Below are 26,399 nucleotides of genomic sequence, written 5' to 3'. Positions count from 1 at the left end.
ATGATATCAGACATTATCTTTCAGCTATCTATTCATCAGATGACTCCACCAAAGCGGGGTCTTTTGCGCTTGAGCCTAACAGTGCAGATTGAGGCAGACAAGGAATGTGGCACTCAATTCGACCAAGGCGAGCATTCTGTTGTTGGATTTGAAGTTGAATCAACTGAAGTTCTTTCTGAATCTCCTGAAGACCGGGGTCAGGAATCGCAGAAATAGATGGAGAGGCCATAATGGCTTTGGAAATGATGCTCTTCATCAGCTAGAAGAGATGAACGAATTTCTTGTATAGAGTAAGCCGGTCGCGGGTATGACTAGGATCTAGAATAAACCAACTCCAATCCTCTGTCAGGACCTCAATTTCTGCCTTCTAGTTCAATTTTTCCTCCCAAGATGAAATCAATTGCTTCACCTAGGTGGGAGTCCCACTGTTATAAGCCTGAACCGTCTCTTACAAGATTTGGGCATCATATTTTCTACCTTGCTGCCTTGGAGGATTTCCTGAGGTTGCGCCCCTACTCTTTCCTTTACTAGCCTATGAATTATGACCACAATGTGCTCACCTAGAGGCACAAGCAGCCAGAGAAGACTTATCATATTGAAAGAGGAAAAACCGCCCTGCGTCCTATTCCTCGGCCCTGCCCTCTCCCATGACCCAACCAGCAACATAGAGGGCAGAGAGAGAAATTGTTTAGGCGGAGCTGATGCAACAACATGACATGAAAGAAACAAGAAATTGACATTAAGCTTAAGCCTAAAAAGAGGATCATAAAACATGAGTGACACCTTCCTATGCTACAACACACCAAGGAATGATAGCCCGAACCAATATACGAAGGAAAGCATGAAACTTCCAAGAGTGAAAGACCTCCACGGAGAATTAACAATGGCACCCCTTGCTCTCATTCACTCAGATGGTATCACAAAATCCACAGACACATCTTAGAAAAGCTTCCCTTGCCCTTCCCTTTCATAGGGTTGCCCATATTAACTTACCCCCAAACACATATAACCTGCATGCGGTATACAGATTACATAAAACCCAGAACATGTGAAACATCCCCATACGAGATAATAGAGTGCCGTATAAAATTGAAACTAGCGTAATGTGAACGAGAGTGCCATTATAGACAATCACAAAAACTTTCAAGGCCACTAGTAATTTGTTTCCCCTCCTTACGCAAGGCACATAGAAAATTGCATTCCCCAACCCAGGGAAAAGGATAAGGATAAGGACATACCAGGTCGAGTTCGTCATCTGCTTGTAGAGTACAACTACAGCCGAGGTTCCTCCCCACGCTCCAAACTCCTCGAACTGGCGCACAATTATCTGAGACCACTAAATACCACTGAGACCACTTTTAAGTGAGACTAAAAACCAGACAGATGGTTTCGTAAATGCCCTAGCTCCCACCACCTAGATTGTTAAATCTTTGGCATACCTCACTTCGTAATTCTATTGAAGGTTGTGGCTATCCCTTCCCTTAAGGTGACAAATTGTGCAAGGGTGTGGGTGAAGCCTCCCACCAACCCCTCCATAAATGTGATTAAACATGTCAATGATCCCAAGACGGATCCTTAGTTGGCTCACACCTCGATCGGGGGTTATATATATAAATAGTAATTTAATAAAAAAAATCATATTTATTTTAAATAACACAACCACAATACTAAATGTGGTTGATATACACAAATAGGCTTATATACATACATATGCTTGAACGCATTTACTTAACCTCTCAAACTCAAAAACATACAACTAATATTGTAATTTTTTAAATGAGGTAACATTTATTTATTTAAATATATATATATATATATATATATATATATATATATATATATATATATATATATATATATATATTCTAGAATATAGATTTCTATCCAAACCTATATTTAGAAACCCTTTTAAAATATACAGTTATAAACTATGTTCTTCTAAAATTATTAAATGTGGAAAATCAAATTAAGGTGAGCGACACTATTTTCTATGAGACTGGCTCATAAATACACACAAACCCAATTTCTTATAATCATTCAATTAACAAATTAATTATGATTTACCGAAAAAAATAAAAGGAGTTGGTTATCACATCGAAAATTTGGCATTGTGATTGATGTTATTAGCATACTTTAAATGTTAACCTGAACATTCTTCTATCATAGAAATAGAACTATTCATAAATATTAGCGATTCTTAAGGAGCTATATTTTCATTTTTGATGATCATAATGTGACCATTTGTAATTTGTTAGGGTTTATTTGTTTGATTCGAAAAGAGTTCCATGTTGTTTCCAATCTGCATTCTTCATTTCTTATATAAATAACTAGAAATTGCACTGAGAGGTGTAAAGGAACGCTAAAAGCTCAAGAAGCCAAGAACATAAATATAGGGGGGAAAATCGAAGTGCCTGTTGTGGCGAAATCCATATCATGATGGGAGCTTCAACAATCATTGAATTAACTGCAATGTTTCGCAAACCAATCTGTGAACACAACCCCTGTTATAATCCAATTCTCTTTCAGATGCCCTTGTCTAATCATATTAACATGGACAACAAAATAGAAACCCTAGAAGCGACAAAGTAGGTAGGAAAGGTTCTCACACAATTATATACCACCTTGAGATCATAAACAAATAGGGGATTGAATGGAACAAAAACACCAAACCAAAAACCTGCAGTAAAATGAAACAAACAACACTAAAGAACTGCATTGAGGATGAACCAAAAGTGCACTACAAAGAGAAGATTCTGAATCATGAGTGCACTACACATGAAATGCACAAAATTACATAAATGAGAAAATATACCGACTACAAATGAACACCAAAGATGTAGTGCATTTAAGCTTAAAAACGCTTGTGTTAGAGAGCCTTAGCTCAATAATAAAAATAAAATAAAAACAAACGATTAACATATGAGGTCTAAGTGATGGGGCATCCTCTCAAGCAGGGTTATGGGTCCACATAAGTAGGGTGCACACTCTGAGATGGTTATGGAGCCTATATATCAATGTTGACTAGGTAGACCTTAACAACAACCTAGTAATACAATAAAAGATCATGTTAATGACACAATACAAGTTGGCAGTAGCAAAATGTGAAGATTACATCATTCTCAACAAAAATGAACAAAATAAAAAATGGAAATTTAGAAATATCATTGTTGAATATTATATCATTCTCAACAAAAATGAACAAAATAAAAAATGGAAATTCAGAAATAGCATTGTCTTGTTGAAATATATGGTTCCATTATTTATAGTCTCAATAACAAAAAATCACATATGTAAGAAGCAGTGGTAAATAACAAAAATAATCATAATAAGCAATGGATCAATACACAATATATGAGCCTAATATTGAAAATCTACAACTAGGAAAATCAATAAGACAAAGTTAAATGTGAAAAATAAATTACACCATTAAGAGGACTCATGCAACACATGGCAATAATCATCCTAACCAATAGGCCAAAAACCAACTTGTTGAACTAATCTGATTCCAAACGAAAAAATAAATAAATAAGAAAGAGTAATTTCATTATGGTGACAAAATCATAGTGATATGAACTTATAAGATTGGTGTTTCTTTCTTCCAAGATTAGAAACCTATAAAATAAATATGTGAATTCATAAAAGAAAAATGTAGCAACAAAATGATGTATATACCACTCTCTGTGATATAACTAGAAATGCACACTTTGCATAATAGGTTACCTAGCATAAAAAGGGCCCCTAGCTAGGCGTTAGAACAATCCACCGACAAGGTATAGGTCTTATGTTTGATTCCTAACATTTCTTGGTTTTAACACTTTGCCATCCTATGTATGCTGCAATGGTCAATTTTATTTATTGTAGATAGAAAAATCATCAAAATCACTTCGTAAAAATTGATAACACTTTTCTATATGATGCACCTTATAAATCCCCTGCCTTAAAAATAATACATGAGAAGGCTTATATGCTTAGTCTCGAAAATGAAATAAAAATGTTTAAACTTACAATATCCTTCCAAAACTTAGGCAAAACATTTGGGGAACAAAACACTTGTCTAGCTCATGTGAAAATGTACTTTTGTGATTATGTCATCTATTCCATGAGAAATGTCACATTCATACAGTCGAAGCAGTCCATATCAAGGTCATAATTTTCAAAGTTTTCCCATCGAAATTTTATTTAAAATGCATCAATGCATCCGGCATATGTGGCAAAGGTTGAAACGCTTTTCACCATTGGAATAGTTATTATGAAGGCCTCCAATGAAGTTTCCAAAATTTATTTTCTCGGGGCACATTCTTCTAGGTTAACCATACCTCTTTTAGCAAGCTACATAAATCTCTGGAAAGTATATCAGCCTACCAATGGAAAAAGTTTTAGAGGTACACATAAATTTTCAATAAACATTATAATTACTATTTAAGATAGAATCATGCTTATAATTCTTTGTTCTAGTTTCAAGAGAACATCAAGTAACTCTAGATAATAAATAATGATATCTAAAAAGCATGTGAACTGGAAATAAAAGCTTAAAATTGTCTAATTAATATAACGTAGTTTTCATATTTAAAAATATAGGTCTAAGGTTCGAGCCACGTGAGAAATAAATCAAAAGTGGTTACATTTAAAATACAGGGCTTTGGTTCAAACCATGAGAGAAATGGGTCAAAATAGGTTAGCTTGACATAACTTTAATGCAAAAGATGGACTCACTCAGTTACTTGCAACATCTTCCATTTTGGCATTTCCTCTCCAAATTCCTCCAACTCAACCCCCAGAGTGTCTCTCGATGAACCAACTACTTTCAATTTCTTGTGTCTTGTCTGAATTTGATGGCTTGCTTGCTAAAACACACAATGAATAAATAGAATTTGTCAAATCAATCAGGTTTAGTCTCTTGGATAATACATAACCCATTTAAGATCTCATGGAATTATTTCCCTTTCATATGAGAATACAACCTTGTCAAAGGTACAAATTCCATGATAACAATCAAAACAAGAGTCATGCATCTACAACATTTCCATAAAGATATGTAACAACTATATGAGTAAAAAATATTTCATTTTGCAATCAGCTGATGAAACAAATCCCAATATAAACAAGCATAACATTGTCAAAGATGAGAATTCATCAAGAAACAATAAAATGAAAGATTGTAATACAAAACGAGGCATGCCCTGAATCCAAAGGTAAATGCATTCACAATGTTTGAATGAAGATATACAACAATTTTATGCCTTAGAACATTTAATTTTGCAGATAGCTAACAACAACAAAAGACTTACTCAAGTAGATATTTCTTACAAGAAAAGAAGCACCTTGTGAAGTTCAAGCTTAAAACTACAATAATCATGTTCGACTATAACTAGGAAAGGGTCTAAAATATAAGAATCGGGAAAAATGGAAAAAACTTGCCAAACAATTTTAAAAAGGGAAAAAAATGAAGGAAACCAATAATATATATATATATATATATATATATATATATATATATAGTTCAGTCACCAACTAATCAACGATGGTGGTAATAGATGCCAATCTTACCACTTTCATTTCAGCTTATCTTTCTACACTTGACTGAATCCCCTCTTCCTCTCCCAGTTCCCTTGATCAACCTGTTTGCAAACCCCACTTTACTGCCATTGACTCTAACAACCTAATAAACATGTTTCTTTGCAAAATCAAAAAACTTGTGGCTAGGGCGAGCAAAAATCCAAACCGACCTCATCCCCTCAAACACCCTTAGTGAATCCAAGTACTTCAGGTAAGTCACGACACCATATCGAACCAAGTAATCTACCAGTGTCCTCAATGCCCTGAAATTCCCAACCAATTGCTTTGTCTTCCTTCCAATGATATGCCATATGGAGTCCAATTACTGCCTTACAATTTTTTTTAGATTTTGCTAGTTGACTTCCTGACTAGGCTCTCGAGCACATTCAAAAGATTCATAAATTTTTGTGAAAACATTATGCTTGAATAAGTTATTTAGTGCTATTAGGTTCATATGATTGGATTAATGTTCTTTTTACTAAAAATATTGGGCATAGGCCCAATCCATAAATTTATTATTATGCTTGATGAAGTTATATAGTGCTGTCAAATTCATATAATTAGATTAATGTTCTTTTTACTAAAAATATTAAGCATAGACCCAATCACTAAAAATATTGGGCATAAGCCCAATCCCTAAGTTTATCTTATAAACATATCACAAGCCATGTCAAGCTAACATATCAAGCACCCATATCACAAGCCATGTCAAGCTAACATATCAAGCACCCAATCACTAAAAATATTGAGCATACGCCCAATCCATAAGTTTATTTTAAGGACCAAGCCCATCAAACAATTCTTATAATCATATCACAAACCATGTCAAGCTAACATATCAAGCGCCCAATCACTAAAAATATTGGGCATATGCCCAATCTATAAGTTTATTTTAGGAACCAATCCCATCAAACAATTCTTATAAGCATATCACAAGCCATGTCAAACTAACATATCAAGTACTACGGATCACTTAATATAACCATTCGAAATCCAAGGGAGGATCCCAAAAAGAGCATGGTGTTCAACGGTTTAAATTATATTGAAAGAGAGGAGAATTATAAAGAACACATCATGATGCCACCTTGTAGATATGGGATTATTCCCATTCATAGAAAACGAAATGCAACACTCATAAAATTGTTAAGTCATCGAAATGTTTAGTTATCAAATGTTCCAAATGCGCTGAGAGTTCAAGTATAAAGGAAAATGAGTGCCCATATCCATAAGTCCACTAAGATAATTTCTGTCAAAGGTTATTTTTGTTATTTTTATTTTTCAAAAAAAGAGAGCACCACATGCTAGCCAGATTCCAGGATGCCTCTGGAATGTTGAATTTGGTTAAATGGCGGAAATAAATAAAATAAATCACTTTCAACTTTTAATGGAGGACATGGGCGGTCAGAGATCAATGGTCATAATGTAATTGCGGGACCCCTTGCCCATCTGAAATTTAATCAAAGCAGGGGTCCGCAGTAGTTATTTTCTTCAAACTACTATTTCCACGTGGCAACATCATATGGATCGCGGTACCCCCTGCTTCAAAACCAGATTCTGCCTTGACCCCTCCCGCAATCCACTTGTGGTTTACAATGACAACGCAGGAGCTAATTCTACCAGACAAGGTTAAAGGTAGTAATGGTTCTCTTTATGTGGCCATGTCCAAGATGCAGGGAATCTCATTCCTCCATGAAAACGACAACGTCGAAAGAGAATGTTGTGGCATCCTTTCAAGATTCATTAACAATGGTTTCTGGAATTTGTTAAACTTATGTTAAATATTCGGTATGATATTGGATTATTAAGCTAACAGAGAGGTTAGGAACAATGGCGTCAGTTGGCAATATCAATCCACTCGGCCCTTTGTATTAACAAAACATTATTAAAAAACCACATATGCATATCGTAGGTCCTGTTGGGGCATGCCAACGAGTATCATTTATTGACAATTTTGTTTGGGCAGACCTTGCAACCATGGATTTTCTTTCAGGGTTGACAGATTTCTAAAAAAATAATGTGTGATTTTTAAGGTGAATAAAAATATAACGAATACGAACAATAGAGGTCCTCAAGGAAAACCAAAGTCATCCAATACTTTCTCAAGGATCTATCAGATGTTTTCCAATTAAAAAAAAGGAGATGTGCATGAAGTGAACGTATTGGATATCATTGATTTAGTGATAAACGAGAGGCTTGCTTCTTAGGGGATATGATGGAGTTCCTTCGCATTCAAAATCCGTAGAAAAGTGCAACATATGTTGTAAATCCAGAACTAAAGACTCCAGCTAATTCCCAGAAGCACTGCCAACAATCAATTGGTTCTAATCCTGTAAAAAAGAAAGTGAATGTTGGGAGTCATATGTCCAGGGCTCAAGTACAACAAAAGATTCAAAATCTATTAGGAATTTTGCAAGCTCTACAATGGTTACATAATTTATTTATGCCAGAGTGGTTAGCTTGAAATTTTTTGAAAATTTTATTCTCAAGGTCATGGGAGATGCTATTTAATGAATTTAAATACCTAAGATAAAACTGGTCCTATTGTCAGTATGATCGAGCAGTTTTGTATGGGTTTCTATTCTACATATTTGGGTGCTGAGATGGTGGTTGTGACCACCAAAATATTGAAGATAACTTTGTTTAAATTTTCCTGGATTCATTCTTTTCACAACAAAGCTTTGCATGGAGATCTGGTTTTGTTTCGAGTCTATTCTCATGATTTCAGTTTGTAGTGATATGGAACAATAATGTCTAATACCATGTTGATCAAGATCAAGAATATTTCAAGGAGTTTTCAGTACCTTTGCAATAGGAAAAAGGAGAAATGCCATTATGAAATCAGTGCCAGGATAAGTCTCTACCAATTCAGTTTTCAAGGAGTTTGTAAGTTATTGAGAGGATAGATAAAGAAGACACACTCTTACAACAAATGAAGGTTTCTATATGGTTATTTCTATTTGGTGCAATAGTAGTACATATGGCATGGTATTTAAACCTAAAGATTCCAAATATGTTTTGAAGGATGACACCCTACCAAATGGCACACTTGTTCCTGGGGAAAGTTCTATAATTATTCATTCTATGCAGAGGGAAGGATGAAATCCATATGGGGTCTGATTGTAGTTCAAGCTTGAAATATAGATGAAAATTGACAAACTTGAACCTCCTTAGGACACTTATAAGTTCCTTGTGTGCAATGGAGTGCCTCAGATCTGCTTGGTACCATATGAAATCAAATCTTTTGGTGTTGTTACCATGCCTTGTTCCACAAGTGAAAATTAAAACACATGAATAGGCTTGACATTTTTTCATGATTATAGCTTATGAGACTTTAATCATGAGTCTGACAGTAAAATCATTTCTAAGGAATTCAAATATTCTTTTGGATTTAATGGAATGGATTGGGATGAGCCATTTTCATTGGAAAATGAACCTACTTCTTTATACTAAACTAGTAGGTGAACAATCGAGTTAAGAACATGGTTGATTAGTGAAATAACATTGGTAAAATGTTTTGGTGGAGTCTAAATTCTAGTAAAATTACCTAATGAATAATATATGGAATGCTTTTATTTGGATAAATATTGGTAAAACATGTGACGCAGTTAACCAAGTTTGAAGGGAAGTTGGCAGAATTTTAGGAGGAGCTACACCAACTTTAGATTCCAAGGCAGAGGACCAATAGGATAAAGATTAAATACATCTTTAATGGAAATTTGATGCATAGTTTCAGCAATGAGTTTCAGGAATAAAGACAGTCAAATCAATAATAAAAAATATCACTCCCATATTTGAAGGCAAACGACTTTCTACCATTGCTAGATTTTTTTGCAGCATATTATATGTTTAATTTATTTGATAGGATTTGTTTTTTATAGATTAGTGATAGTTTGAGGAAAACATTTTCCTATATATTATTTCATGTTCATTGTAAAAGGGTTGGCTTTTGATGTCAAAACACCAACCATTTTTTTAAAATCTCTTGTTGCAGAATTTTTAATCAAGGTCTTTTGGCTTTAATTTTATGACAAAATCTATTTCCAATGTATGTTTTTCCTATGATACATATATTTTTCTCTCATGCATTTGAGGTAACATAGAAGTTAGGGTAAGGCTAAGTTGATGATTGACTTCTTTGAAAACCCAATGCAAAGTTATAATCATTGCTCAAAATAACTATTTGAATAAGTTGTTTAAATTAGTATCTCTGCATCCTTAAATTGTTGTCTTCTATCATCTCTTGAACCTATATATGTTGGCTATAGAAATTTTTCTATATGCATCTACTCTTGTTAGATGAATAAGTATCTATTGAGGTGAAAGCTCAACCCCCCATTTTTGACTTATTTATTTCAAATAATGGGGACCCTTTCCATAAATTTTTGGCTAAATCACCTTTTTAATATTTTCTTTTAGTTAAGTGTCCACAATTTTTCTAATTTTCCGTTTTCATCAGATTTCTATTTTGATTGCTTCATTGAGTTCAATTTTTCGCTAGCTTTTCATCGGTACTCGCTCCATCTCATTTGATTTACATGATTTGCAAATGGTGCTCATCCAAATTTCAATAATTTTTACCACATTGGATTAAAAGGATACAAAATGTATATTATTTTAATTTTAGTAAATAAATTAGTAATTAATTGTAAATATTAATTCTTAGTTAAATTTTTAATAATTAATTCATTTTTGCTAATGGTCCTACAAAATTGCCACAACCAAATTGTAGAACAATTAAAATTATGTGTTTTTGGGATCTTGGTAATTTATTCCAATTCCCAATTTTAAAAGAAATTACGAAACTTGAAATCTCAAAATTGCAAAGTGGTTGTAGTTAATTTTGTCATATTTTTAATTACCAAGTGGCTGTAGTTTATAATGGATGAGTCCCACTCCACGTGGGCCCCACTTCACCTCACCTCCTCCCTTACTTTTTTACAAAAACTCCGATGACATAAAGTCTCGACATAAAAATCCCGATAAAAATAAGTCTCGATATAAAAAACCCGATAAAAAAATCCCGATATAAAATAAAAGTTCACTAGTACAAAATGAGAGATTAGTGACTACGTGACAAAAAACATTAGTCACCACAATTATTTCAACTGAATTACTACTAAATTTGAGCAATTTTAAGTGACTGAAAAACGACTAACTTAAATGACTAATTTAGTCCAGGGATAAAATATATGACTAGATATTAAGTGAGTCAACTAAAAGTGACTAACTTAAATGACTAATTTAGTCTAGGACTAAAATATATGACTAGATAATAAGTGACAAAATTAAAAATGATTAACGTAAATTAAAAATGATTAGTGCTTTACTTGTAAGGACACAATATCATATTTTTACTTGTTCATGTTGGATTTGACATATCTAGGTAACATATCTATGGCATAGTAAACACTCTTAAGCTTCACATGAGTACATGAATGCATGAAACACCTTGATATTTAAGCTCTTTATAAATAATTGTGAAAAGGGTTTACAAATTTTGTTCTTGATACATTTTTTGAACACATTTGACATTTTAGCCACACCATTATGCAAATCAATGCATGGGAACATGAAATGACTTGGTTCATAAGGCTAACAATTCACTATTTTTAAGATTGTCTTGATGGTTTACTTGCCTTCCTTTTTGTAGATGTATGATCACTTTCTAATTGGAAATTCCACATCCTAAAACACATAACGAGATAGTGATTGAAGCCCAATATTGACATTATTGGTGTACTCTTCACATAATTTAGACAATGCACACCATTCTTAAATATTTGATGTTGACATATGGAATTTCTTATTGTTTAGGGGTGCTTTAAAACTTACATTGATATCTAGTATTAATGGTAATTTGTTCTAAATACATAGTTGTTATTGTCCTCACATGCTAATGGTATTGCTCATGGTTCATTAGTTGTAATTACACGCTTTGGAATGCTACAAATACATCATTTGGATCACAATTCTATGGTTAAAAACTACCCAACTATAAATGGGGATAAATTGATGATAAATGGATGACTTTTGAATGTTACAAATGTGTAAGTAGTCCACATTCAACTTTCTTGTCTTCATTGTCCTTAGCAACAATGACAAGTTTGAATATTTCCTTTATTTATCATCGCAAATACATAACTCTTTGTTGTCCCAAACGTAGCTAATACTATTGGTATATGATCTCTTAATTGTGGAATGGTCTATTGGTATATGATCTCTTTATGTTGGGTCCCTATAATACTAGTGATTACCCTATTACTATTGTAGTTATACCCCTTATTAATATTGTTGTGCCCCTATTGCCCCCATATTGTTATTACTGTGCCCCATAGAATCCCTCTATTGTTGTTTTTGTGGCTTTATATTATTATTGTTAGGTCGGCTGGATTATATTGTGACTCCTTAGACTCCTATATATAGAAAGGAGGTTTTGTCATTTGTATCATCCAAGAATTGTTCATTTATGTAATGTAAAGGAGGTTGCCCCCTTGAAGAGGCTGAATTCTAAGGCGTTGATCTATCTTTTCTATCTTTTCTTGAGCTGGTTTCATAACATTTGGTATAAGAGCTTTAGATTCTAGGGTTTCGCTGCTCCAAACAGGTCATCGTGGCATTTTCGCTATAAATTTTTTTCTGCGACGTTTCAAAAGTCGCAAAAAAAACCCATTTGAGAAGAAATCGCACTGAACCTTGGGTCCGAATTTCAGAACGTTTCACGCGATATTTGCGGAGATATGATCTGAGGAAGTTGGTCTTTTTGCAGACTCCTGAATTACATTCAAAACAGGTGACCTGGGGAAAATCGTCATAACTTTCTCTCTGGGGATCGGATTGAAATTTCGTAAGAAGATACAAAAATAGGACGGACTGTAATTTCTTGTATGAATTGTTCAGATCCAAAGGTCAAAATAGTGACTCGTGGCACGTCGTACAAGTTCGCTCTACTGAACTAGTCTATAATCAAGTCACTGTGGGAGACTTCGCATAACTCTTCCTTGGAGAATCCAATTTGGGTCAGACTTGTGGAATTGGAAAGAGGACACAGAGGGCTACTGTAGGTCACAAATTCAAAACTAGATGATCGAAAAGTACAGAGATACATCAGAGGCAATATCAAGCTCCTACAAAATGAAAAAAGGTGTGTAGATTTTCTTAAATTTTTGCTTAAGCTTGGTTTGAAAATTTATTTTGAAGGAATTCAAAGGGCATACTAGAGCATTATTATCGGTAACTTATGCCCCGAGGAAAGAAAATGCAAACACCTAGTAAGGAACCTGAAAGCTCTAGCATGACTCATGAAGAAGAAGAAGAAATGCTATATGATATATCAAAATTACAAGAACAAGTGCAACAAGTGTCACTTGCACAAAAAGCAACAGAATCTAAAATGGATGGTTTAAGGAAAGATGTAGAAGCTAAGATGGATGGTTTAAATAAAGGTGTAGCAGCTAAGATGGATGGCATGGAAGCTAAGGTGAATGGCATGGACGCTAAAATTGATGGCATGGATGATAAGATGGAAGAATTGAAGATAAATATGAATAAGTTGCTACAAGAAATGGTCACTAAGGGTGAAAGGGTACTAAAGGAAATTCATGATGAGAACAAAAGAAATGTTAATCATGATTCCATAGACTCTAATGTTGGATCAAAGACTCACCATGTTCCAAAAATCGATATGAGGAAGTTTGATGGCAAGGATCCCGCCACATGGATATTACAAATGGAGCAATTCTTCGATCTCAATAATGTGCAAAACAAACAAAAGGTACGTATGGCAACTTTATATTTGGAACCAAATCAGTTTGTATGGTATCAATGGCTTGACTCTCATAAACAATTTATCACTTGGGCAATTTTTACGGAAGAATTGATAGCACATTATGAGGATACAAAAAGCAACACTTTTTTAGCCAACTGATAAGTCTCAAACAAAAGGGTTCAATAATGGAGCACATTGAGGAGTTCCAAAAATTGAACATAAGGGTAAAAGATAGAAAAGATAGCCTTAAATACTTTTTAGAACAAAGATTATCCTCTGAAGAGCAACAAAAGTGGGTCACAAAGATGTTGGGTTATGACTTTGAAATCATCTACAAAAAAGGGAAGCAAAATGTGGTGGCAGATGCACTCTCAAGAAAGGATGAGGATGTGGAAGCATTATTGTGCGCCATTTCTATTATCCAACCAGATTGGATAAACGAAGCAAGGGAGGAATGGAAGAATGACGAAGAAGTGTGGGCACTTATTCGAAATTTACAACAAGATTCCAGTACGTCTGATACATTTAGCTGGAAAAATGATTCATTATGGTACAAAGATCGCTTATACCTCTATAAGAATTCCCAGCTAAAACAAAAGATTCTTATGGAATTGCACACTTCCCCCTTAGGAGGGCACTCAGGATTTTTAAAAACTTACCACAGGGTTAAGAAGGATTTTTTTTGGGATGGCCTTAAATCAGATATTCAAAAGTTTGTGGCGGAATGTTTGGTTTGCCAACAAAATAAAGTTGAAACAATTAATACACCAGGTCTATTACAACCTTTATCCATTCCAAGCCAACGTTGGGAGGAGGTTTCAATGGATTTTATCACGGGTTTACCCAAGTCTGAGGGAAAGAGTGTCATCATGGTGGTAGTTGATAGACTTACCATGTATGCACACTTTTGTGCATTATCACATCCATTTAAAGCCAGTACAGTTTCTACTGCATTTATGGAAACAATTCAAAAGCTACATGGAAACCCAAAGATTATTGTAAGTGACAGAGATCCCATTTTCACTGGAAATTTTTGGACAGAATTATTTTCTTGTCTTGGTACTCGGTTAGCTCATAGCTCATCTTATCATCCTCAATCTGATGGGCAAACTGAGATAGTAAACAAATGTTTGGAAGGATATCTTCGTTGTTTTGTATCTGATAAATAGACACAATGGGTCAAATGGTTGCCTCTGGCTGAATGGTGGTATAACACTTCCTTCCATACAGCAACAAAAATGACGCCATTTATGGCACTTTATGGGTATCAACCACCATCCATCACATCATATTTAAGAGAAAATTCTAAGGTTCAGGCAGTGGAACATCACATCGAACATCAACAACAAGTCCTCCAACTCTTAAAGGATAACCTCGTGTTGGCACAAAATAGAATGAAACAACAGGCAGATCAACATCGCAGTGAAAGAAGTTTTGATGTACGGGATTGGGTATTCCTACGGCTACAACCATATAAGAAAATGTCCCTCAAGCAAGCTAAGAAGGATAATAAATTATCACCAAAGTATTATGGTCCGTACAAGGTGTTGCAAAAGATTGGTACTATGGCATACAAATTGGAGCTTCCTGCAGCTTCTCGATTGCACCCAGTTTTCCATGTTTCATGTTTAAAGAAGGTTATAGGAGACAAGCTCCCAGTTCAAACAATATTGCCAGAACTTGACGAGGAAGGAAAAATTATATTGGAACCGGAAGCAGTCACAGAAAGAAGAACTCGACAGCTACGAAATCGATCAATTTCAGAGTATCTTATCAAGTGGAAGAACTTATCCGCTGAAGATTCCACATGGGAGGATGAGAATTTTATGCAGAAGTATCCAGAACTACTCAAGCATTGAAGACAACACTTTTTTGAAGGAGAGGGGCATGTTGGGTCCCTATAATACTAGTGATTACCCTATTACTATTGTAGTTATACCCCTTATTAATAATGTTGTGCCCCTATTGCCCCCATATTGTTATTACTGTGCCCCATAGAATCCCTCTATTGTTATTTTTGTGGCTTTATATTATTATTGTTAGGTCAGCTGGATTATATTGTGACTCCTTAGACTCCTATATATAGAAAGGAGGTTTTGTCATTTGTATCATCCAAGAATTGTTCATCTATGTAATGTAAAGGAGGTTGCCACCTTGAAGAGGCTGAATTCTAAGGCGTTGATCTATCTTTTCTATCTTTTCTTGAGCTGGTTTCATAACAGTTTACTTGCCTTCCTTTTTGTAGATGTATGATCACTTTCTAATTGGAAATTCCACATCCTAACACACATAACGAGATAGTGATTGAAGCCCAATATTGACATTATTGGTGCACTCTTCACATAATTTAGACAATGCACACAATTCTTAAATATTTGATGTTGACATATGGAATTTCTTATTGTTTAGGGGTGCTTTAAAACTTACATTGATATCTAGTATTAATGGTAATTTGTTCTAAATACATAGTTGTTATTGTCCTCACATGCTAATGGTATTGCTCATGGTTCATTAGTTGTAATTACACGCTTTGGAATGCTACACATACATAATTTGGATCACAATTCTATGGTTAAAAACTACCCAACTATAAATGGGGATAAATTGATGATAAATGGATGACTTTTGAATGTTACAAATGTGTAAGTAGTCCACATTCAACTTTCTTGTCTTCATTGTCCTTAGAAACAATGACAAGTTTGAATATTTCCTTTATTTATCATCGCAAATACATAACTCTTTGTTGTCCCAAACGTAGTTAATACTATTGGTATATGATCTCTTAATTGTGGAATGGTCTCTTGATGATGATAACGAACTCTCAATCTCCAATGCCCATGAATACGATGAATGAATGATCTAATGCCTTACTTGTATGGACAATTTATGATTCATTTTCTATTTTTATTGTGCCATTGTATATATGCTTCACTAGCATCTCATGTTATATGGTTAATTGAACAAGCTTTATCTTTCATTTTTCAAGTATAATTTCGTTGCATGAATAAGAATAGTTGTCTAATTAAAATCATTCAAAATTTGTTAATAATTCATGGTTTCTTTGACTATCCGCACACTTATCCCTGACCTTTTACTTTGAGAGTGAGTAGCGTCAAATCACTAGTCTTCTTTAAGGAACTTCCCTTCATTACTCAATGACCTAGCTTAGCTCGATATTTAAGGATTCCCCCCTGGACAAGGATATCCTTCTTGTAGTCTAAAGAGTGAGAGAAGGCCACCAAGGTGACATTGGGTGGCTTGCTTGAGAGTTTACTTTTCGACATTCTAGGTGGGGTCAAGACCTCTTTTTTCTATGAGAGTGTTTGAGTGGAGATACAATTTAGAAAATGCTTACAAGAAAATTAGTTTCCTTTATTGCCATCACTTAAACTACTTACAATAAAATCATGTGCTTTTAATAACATCTAATTTTGATAAATAATTAATTCAATAAAATTTAAAAAATATTATTATTATTATTGTTATTGTTATTTTTTGTATATGAGAGAATAGATGACTATAGCGAGCTTGTACTTAAGCATCAATTCTATCCACTACCACAATCACCTCCAAGTGTACCCACATTGCCTCACACTTGGCACACTGAGCTAATCGAAGTTTAAACCAATAACATCATAAGAAATGCCTTAACAACCCATTCTATCATCAACTAATCCACACCATGGGGGAAATTAAAACTAAATTTTAATATTAAAAAATATAGTCAATTTATTTTATTTGAAAATCAATTTTAATATCTAATTTGAAGAAACTCCATAAAATAAAATTTAATGTGAAAAATGTTAAGCAAAATAAAGTTGGGGTAAATTATAAAAATAAAAATAAGTAAAGTGAAATATAAAATTAATAATTATAATTATAATTAATAATTAAATTATCTTACTCCTAATTTACCAAGTGCCAGAGGGATAAATCTCTTCATATACAAACCTTTTTTAAAGTGAAAAGAGATTTGATCCCCTCTGCCCTTGGTAAATCCAAAATTAAGATAGATCCAAGCTAGTTTTATATCAATTTATGTAATTGAAAGTAAAGAATTATTATTTGAATGAAAAGTTACTTTCAAAAATATTTGTAATTTCCTCAATTTTAAAATAAAATAATTATTTTATCTTTAATCTGAAATTACAAATAACTTTGAAAAATACATATAAATAACCAAAAACAATTTTATATTAATTAAAATAAAATAAATTTCAATTAATTGAAAGTTAAAATAATATTATTTGAATGAAAAGTTGCTTTCTATTTTCAAAGAGAGTAAAGAGATTTGTAATTATTTTATTTAAAGTTTGAATTACAAATAACTTAATAATTTAGAGGCTGTAAATTTGGGGTTTTAGGTGATTTCGTGGTAAACCCTAGGGGGTTATACATTGATCATTTCTTGATCATTGGCAATGTAAAGGAATTGTTTTACAACTTAGCATTGTTCATGTGAGGGTAGTAGCTATCTAGATCTTTGCGAGGGTAGAACTGATCTATATCTCTATGATGGGGCTGGACTTTTAGTGGATCTGCGTGTTTTGTGTCCTAGAGAGCCTGGTATCTCAATCATCCAAGTGATTTCATATTCTATCGGTGCTTATAATGCCATTTAACTAGCGACGACTAGTTGGGAACTAGAGGAAGAGAGATGCAATGAGTTGCTGAAACCTGGAGGAAAGCTAGTAGGGTTTTAGATACAAAGGTCCTTGTAATGGAGACATGGTGGGTACTTCCACCATTGGTTACATGCCTCACAGTTTGAACTGTTGTCGATGGTATCAATGGATGTGGAGGTTTCATCGAGGCAAGTCCGTCTTTGACAAAGTTGAAGTACAGTTGATGGTTTAGTGAAGGACAATACATAGTGTGCTCCAAATGGATATTATCTCATCCCTATATATGATAAGGGATCTTTTATAATCCAACTCAAAATTCTAGATCATGGGAACTAGATTAGGTTCCTGTATTAATGGTGGTCGAGTACCTGGATTTGTTGTCGCCGCTTCATATTAAGAAATCTATTATTTTTAATTTAATAGCAAGCGATAACAGGTTTGGCCTTCCTCATATATATTGCTTCAATGTTCCCTCCCAGCCATTAGAATTGGCGATAGACTATATTTTTCATGATTTTGAGATGGCAGATATGCTTCCCTCATCCTCATTTTTGTAAATTACATACATTTTGCAATCACCACTAATTTTTGATTTCAAAGGGTGTTTAATTGGATGAAGAAGTGGAGCTAATTCTGACTTACACTGAATTTGGAGGACATGAATACTTGGTTGTTGATGATCGACGTTAGGAATACATCGTTCATAAATTTTCGGAATAACTCCTCAAATATAAGGGTGCACATGTGGTGGATGCTCGACTGAAGTTGGAAAATGTATTGGTCTTTGCGAATCACCAAATGCCAGCATTCAAATGATGATCGAATGTTCATGTCCAATATATTATATGGTGTCAAACCCTTGTTAGAGAATATGGTTATGGGAACCAGATCATGGATGGTCATGGGAACCATATTAGTTTCCTGTATCAGTTGATCACAATGGTTGCAATGGAAATGAAGACATCAATTTTCACTTCACTGGGTTCATTATTTTTGGTGAGAGTGTTGGGGGTTGTTCGAGCAGAAATTTGTCCAGAGATAAATGGAGGTCCTACCAATGTGAAGGTTGAATTCATTTCCATTAGCAATGAGCATAATAGTAGCTCTCAATAAAGGCAGTACAAAATGGTAAGGGAAGAAGAAGACAAGCAGGAGGAGGCAGACCCATGATTCGTCCTCTGTAAACAGGGTTGTTCACTCTCGATGGGAAACAATCGTTCGAATTGTGGGTTTGAGAGGAAAGAAAGCAGTAATGAAATCTATACTGATGTAGAGAACTATAACACACCACAACAACCAATATGGAAAACAAACATTATTGATTCGGTCGCACGCCTCTCTGTATATCTATGTGCAGCTTTAAACCATTAATTACAACTAGAAGTTGCTAGATACCATCATTTTTGGCTTCACAAATATCTGACACACATCAGTTCTAGTTCTAACTTCTCGTTACTATTTGCTGCAGTCTGTAAAGAATTTTTGAAAGTGCTGCAAGGAAATGATCGATTGTAATGCGGCATAACATTTTTTTATTAATACCATCAATCTCAGATACAATACTCGAGCGACTATAACAGAGTGACCATTTCCGACCATTTTGCACTGCCTTTGTTAAGAGCTATTGTTAATGTTGTGTTTACGTTGTAGGGAGGGAGTTACATATTTAAAAATATTACTCCAGGGAAATATAGGATGGTTGCTTCCCACCCAAAGTTAACAATTGTGCAAAGAGCCTCTCCAGAGATAGAGTTGGGCTTTGGAAATCTCGTAGTAGATGGCATCTTTTTTATCCCTGGTTATGATATCAATGGCCTAGTTGTTTCTTAGGGAAACCTTGTTTTAGGTGTTCATGTATACCTTTATTCAGATGATGTCCATGAGGTGAAGTTCCCTCGGGGTTTTGGAGCAAATCCTTGGCCAAATCAAGCACTTTGTCATGCAACATCTGATGAAAATGGGAAATTTGCTTTTAATTTTATTCCATGTGGAATATACAGGTTGTTTCCATTCTACAAGGATGAGAATACAATATTTGATGTTTCACCTCCATCTATGGAGGTTTTGGTTGAGCACAATCATGTTAATATATCTCAACCATTTCAGGTCATAGGCTTCTCAATTGGAGGACGTGTCGTGACTTTTGAAGGTGTCGGTGTTGAAGGTGTTAAGATATTAGTTGATGGACGAGAAAGAGCTACAACAGATGTTCAGGGATATTACAAAATTGATTAGGTAACATCAACATGCTACATAATCAAGGCTGAGAAGGATCACTTCGAGTTTAGAAGTTTGGAGAATTTCATGATTCTGCCAAACATGGCTTCAATCCCAGAGATAGAAGCAACACATTATAATATTTGTGGTTCCCTAAAATTAGTGACAGATGGCTATTCTGGAAAGCGTAAGGTTGGCTTGACACATGGGCTAGAGAAAGTTAAGCCTCAAGTAAAGAAGATTGATGATATGGGAAAATTTTGCTTCACAGTTCACCCACGTGAATATCAAATATCCCCACTGACCACAACAACAAAATGCGATTCTAGTCTTCAATTTTCACCATCACATATTGATTTGACAATTACTCGACCAATGCTTGGCATTGAATTTATATAGGCCCTTGTTGATATCTGTGGATAGGTGATATGCAAGGAAGGATGTGACTCCTTGGTTTCTATATCACTTACTTCTCTGGCTGTGAGGGGTTCAGAGAAGTTGAACTCTTTAAGTTTAACAAATGAGAGCAGTGACTTCATATTTGAGAAAATATTACCTAGTGCATGGTGTCTTGAGGTAAAACATGGACCTTCATCTAATTTGTTAGACTCGGATGATGACTGGCATTGGGAGAGAAAGGTTATTGATGTCAATGTTAGTGTTTCTAATCATTCGAAGATAATGTTTATCCAAAAAGGCTATTGGTTGTGTATTATGTCTACTCATCCTGTGGCTTCCTACATCATACAACCAAAGAAATAACTCATGAATTTGTTGATTGAGAAAGGATGGCAGCAAATATTCATAGAAGCTCGTGGTGTGCACATGCTTCATTTCTTAAACTCGTGCATTTTCATTAGAATGTCTTCATTAGAATTCACTGTATTGAACGTTAAGCCTATATATTTGGTTGGTGAAAAATATCTACTGAGTGGTGAAACACATGTTGATTCATGTTCTTATCAAACATGTTGCAAGTGCTAATGGACCAAGCAACATTGTTGTATATCAATACACACATTGGGCCAATCTTGAATATGAATTGGTCTTTGTTCCGAGAGATAAAAGGAATGCTAGTGAGAAAAGAAACTTTGAAAAGGTCTTGTTTTATCCAAGAAGCCAGCATGCTGTTGTTAAAATTGATGGGTGCCAACTTTCTATTCCTACTTTTTTGGGGCACCTAAGAAAGTAAATTCAGGGGCCATTGTTGCTAGTAATCCCAAGTGTTGACATTAAAGTAATTTCTCAAATGAAAATATAAATGGCCTTCTAAAAAAGGGTGACTTGGTTCTTCAAACTTCGACAGGATCAAATGGTATATTTTTGGGTGGTCCTCTTTATGATGATATTGAGTACTATGTTGAAGCTTCCAAGAGATATCATTTAAAAGCACTTGCATAGGACCCCTTTTGAAGCTTAGTTGTATGATCATCCAATTTGACCAAACGCCCCACTCGACTAGCCAAACTGTTACACAACAATTTGTCACCGTTTGTCACCGTCCCTGTTACCCGCACACTGGAGGACTCATTCCGGGACCTGTGAGAAGTGACATGACCTGAAACCACTTGCATTATATTCCTCTAAGTATGAGCTTCATTTGCCCTGAAGACATCTCCTGCAAAATCTCCATGAAAACAACTCTTTTTGCATTAGCGCGGGTCCACAGTTCACTGCCCACGCCAATGAGGTAAATCCTCTAAAAAGGGCACGCCATTGGCGCTCTGTCTCAGAGTCACACTCGCACCAACTGAATTGAGTAAAGTTTTTAACCAACAAACTCCCGAAGGTTCTCTTCAACCCATTCACCAACTGAATCTATGTTGAGCTAGGATGGTTTGGCTTCGAATCTCCATAGAAAGGAAAGTGGTTTGCCACCTTTCATGGAAGTTTCCAAGTGATAAAGCCAATCCCATGAATAATGTGGTTGATCCTATCTCTTTCCTCTCTATCTATAAAAGCTTGCCTCTATGCCTTGAGCAAGCTAGTCAGAGTTACAGTAGTTCTAGTCAATAGTTCCCGGAGCTCAAGAGTTTGAAGTTGCAAGAGCCTTCTTTGCACCCATAAGGCCAAATCTAAGTGAGGAGATTCTTGTCACCCAAAGAGAGAGAGGCTTGTTTCCCATCCCAACAAGCTTTGCAAGACTTGTGTAGCTGACTACCCAGCCAAAGGAGGATTTGACGTCAGAACAATGGTTGTATTCTTCTTTGTTATTTATCAATAATAGATGACTATCATTATGGTTCCACTCTCATTGTCCTATATTTGATGTTGAGTTACATCTTTTCTGACTGATATATAATTGCATCTACTAGATTTTATGCTTGTATTCGTGTTGTTCTTTGCATGTGCAGGTGTCCAATCACGGAGATCATGGGGATCGTGACCGGCCAAGGCAAAGGAACGAGGGTGACATCTCTTCTACGAACACTAGCATTGGAATCCAGGTAGGTTCTCACCATCCATTTTTATTTGCAATTAGGAACTTGCGTGATAGCATTGTGTGATTGTTGCTAGACCCGGTCTGGGCTAGTAGGGATCGTCTTTGTCCGCAGAGAGGATTTACCTCCACAACACAAACCATACAGAATATTTGGTTGCTAGTATTCGACCTTCTGTGCACTTCTTGCGTTTGGGGTCCTCAGTAGAGGAATCACTGAATTTTCATCAAACAACCACTAGATACAGACAAAGGCTCTTCAATCACATTGCTACAAACTACAACCATGTAAGTCTGGATTTTACTATTACTTTCAATGTTTTATAGTGAAACTAGTGTAAATGCAAGTTGTATGTGGATAAAAGATAAACTAGTGTAAAGGCAGGTTGTATGTGGATAAAAGATAAACTAGTGTAAAGGTAGGTTGTCTTGTATGTGTATGCAGGGGCATACATGATACAATATTTGAGAGTGAATGGGATATTGTTTCAAGATATTTCATGCTATATCTTGAGACTCAATATGCAACGTGGAAGTAATTTGACCGTACTGGAAATGGACTCCTATCGTGATAATGCATACAATTTCTCTATGGACATATTGATTGAGATGACAGGGAGCTTTAAATAATTAAAGGAGATGGTCATGTGTGTTGGGATTTTTCTTAAATAAATATGTGTCTTCTCAATTTTTTGTTCGAGAGGCTTCCTAATCTCCAGCATTTGTTAATGGGTGACAACTTTATCTTGGTAAGAATAGAATTTATGCTTTTGTTTTACATGTGGAGCAAACAACATGTTTCAATGTTTAAGAATGTTTAATTTGCTACCTAGTTGTCAGGGTATAGCATCAAAAAACAATTATACAAAGCATATATTGATGTATCTTAGGTTGACTATTATGTTTTGGTTCATTATTATGTCTTGTTTGCATATTCAATATATCCAATAGATATGAAACAAAATCAAGTAATGACTTTGTTTCATATATATTCCTTAATGAAAATCTACACTACCTAAATTAAAAAGATTAACTTGCTATAAGATATGAAAAGACCATAAAATTCTTCGATGGTTTTTTCCATGATGTTGATAATGAGTATTTATGTATTTTACCTCGTAAATGAGTGTAGAGTTGGCTTATTTTGTTTTTGAAATGAAATTTAGGAACTTGCAAAATATCCCATACCTGGACGTCTCAGATCCCCACTCTATCATCTTCGTACGATACATGTTTAGGTAGACTAATTGACTTTCATGATAGGGAAATCAATGTATTAGGTTTCTTTCTTCAAAGAACAGCTGCTCTAGAGATGATGGAACTTCATTTAACTGATGACTTGAATTATGACGATCCACGATATGTTAGTTTTTTGGAAGAAGTTGTGATGTATTTGAATAGACTTTCAAAGCAAGCAAGTATATTGGTATGAGAATCTTCTTTTTAAATATAGGCTTCAAAATCTTTAAACTGTTGACTAGTAAAAAGGATTTCTGGCTTCATTTTCTTTTTTTTTTTCTTTATGGGAGGGTATGACCAATGCAGGTTGTATATGTATACGAGGATGAATTCTACTGTGGATACGACAATGTGGACACCAGTTGAATGGCCTGCTTAGTCTTTTGTAGCATCGAGTATGGAAGCGGATGACAGTCTCATGGAGTGGGTATGCGATATTTTGCCCCATTTTCATTTTGTTTATCATTCATTGTTTGCATTGGTTCCGACAACCTGGTTTAATTATTTATCTTTTTGTCATTTATATCATTAACATTCCATGGGAAATTATATCATTAACATTCCATGTTTCCCAGGCAAGATAACATTTTCGGTTACTTTAGACAAGCAGCCTATAGGATTAGGAAGTTCCCAATGATTTTTGAACATTTGTCTAATATGCCTTGTCGATTTTGGATTGTCATTGCGGGTTATTGCTTGAATTTTTATCCAGTTTCACATTTGATTGACAACAAAATGTCGTGCTTTTATAAATTATTTGTATGTTAATTTTTAAAAGTATTTAAGAAATTTGTCTTCAGTATCCACACTTCAAACAATGGATTTTACAGTACCAGGTTTAAGGTTTTGGTTATGTATTTGGCTAAAATTTCCCAAGATTTATATAATATCTCAAGTGTCAAGTTTGGGTTATTTATTTGGTCAAAATTTCATAATATTTATATCATATCTCAGCCTTTTGAAATTCGTGCATTCATGCCATTCGAGTGTAACAGATCACCACAAGGATGAACCCTATTAATCTCACCAACTCTATTACTACACTTCATGAATCATGATTCAAATGGACTATGAATTTGATTATTTTCCTTGACTAAACAATATTAAGAGAACTCCTCTCAGTCAAGCTCAACCCCAAGTCATACTTGAAATTTTGACATGTGAATAACATTGGCTCGACAGCAAGTTTGACACCCAAGTCCTTGCAAGTCAGACAAGACTGTCTGTTTTTTTAAAAATTGATCATATCCTTAAACTATTAGCCCTTGGACTCCCTCATTAAAGAGAAGATCATTCTATGATCTTGATAATTGGTCTATCAAAATGTTGATGGGGTGAAATATGAGTTAAGGAGTAGAGAAAGAAATTTTCCTTGACATTGCCTAGAATATTTTGAACTTTTGGGGGCACATCACGTGACACCACACCAACATTTTTTGGTAAAGTTCCACTGCAAGAGGCATCCATTGATTCACATTCCTCGGCCCATGACCATAAATATGATTCTTCCTAAACATTTTCCCTAGATGATGATAAGGATATATAGTCCTTATCATCATCAAGTATGGATTTTCTTTCTTCACCCATGCTCCACCTTCCCCCTCCCAATTTTAAATAAGCATCAGTTTCTCTTGCATGCTTCCCTCTGATTGCAAAGTTATACCCATACCTGACATCCTCGTCTTGATCTTGGTTCTTATGCTTCTCTGTTTCTTCTAAGCTAACCAATCGAAAAACCATTACTTACCTACCACCACAAATAAATAAACCATTTTTCCTACATTGTCTTTCAAGCTCCATAAGAGGAATACTAAACAATTCTCGAGTTGTTGCTCCCTATCCAATCACTAGAGAAACATCTTGATTTGGACCAGATCCATATGTTATGTCCATAAGATTAGATTCAGAACTATCAAGGTCCTTCAATGGTGGGGCATCTCCACATATTGAATGAAAAGGAGGGACACCTGCATTTCCAGACCGAAGAAAGGTAGCTCCCAGTCCATTCACATAAGCATCTGAAAAGAGAAACCAATCTAACCAAACCGGGAGAATTTTCATCACTCTCTCTTGCAAGGACGCCAGAATATAAATGTGAAAAAATCACAAAATGATCCACATTGTCAATACAAAAATTATGATATTTTTTACGAGCAAAAATTGCCAGCCGCCTTGCTAATTGATGACCAATAAGGTACTTGATCTTCATACATGATTTGTTTTCATCATTACTATCCTCAACATGTTCTATTATTTAGAGTGATATTTCATGAATTGGTAGGTGTGTTTTCCCACATTTCTATTTTTATATCCCACACAACTGGAATCCTGCTACATTTGGCCTCCTCTACTTCCCTAGGCTACATGTGTTAAAGAGGGTACAAAACACTAATGATATGTTATTTTGTGATAAGTTCTTCTCATTTTTTGGATGGATTATGTGGAAATTTTATTCAAGCCAATTATGTGGAAAATAAAAATGTTCCATTATTCTTTTTTATCATCTCCTATTTATGAGTGAGCATGCTTCTAAGTTACTAGTTCGTTACACCTATGT

At 34.8% G+C, this 26,399-nt stretch overlaps 1 pseudogene; it reads left to right on the top strand.

Annotated features, from left to right (window-relative positions):
• On the top strand, window positions 1-21,564 carry LOC149187456 (uncharacterized; annotated as a pseudogene).
• The last annotated feature ends 4,835 nt before the right edge of the window (window positions 21,565-26,399 follow it).

Source organism: Pinus tabuliformis, chromosome 3_1 (assembly GCF_031772625.1).
Source record: "Pinus tabuliformis cultivar Carrire ecotype Pingquan chromosome 3_1, CPIR1, whole genome shotgun sequence".
Classification (NCBI taxonomy): Eukaryota; Viridiplantae; Streptophyta; class Pinopsida; order Pinales; family Pinaceae; genus Pinus; species Pinus tabuliformis.
Note: the sequence above shows the minus strand (reverse complement) of the source record. Positions and strands in the feature narration are given on the sequence as shown.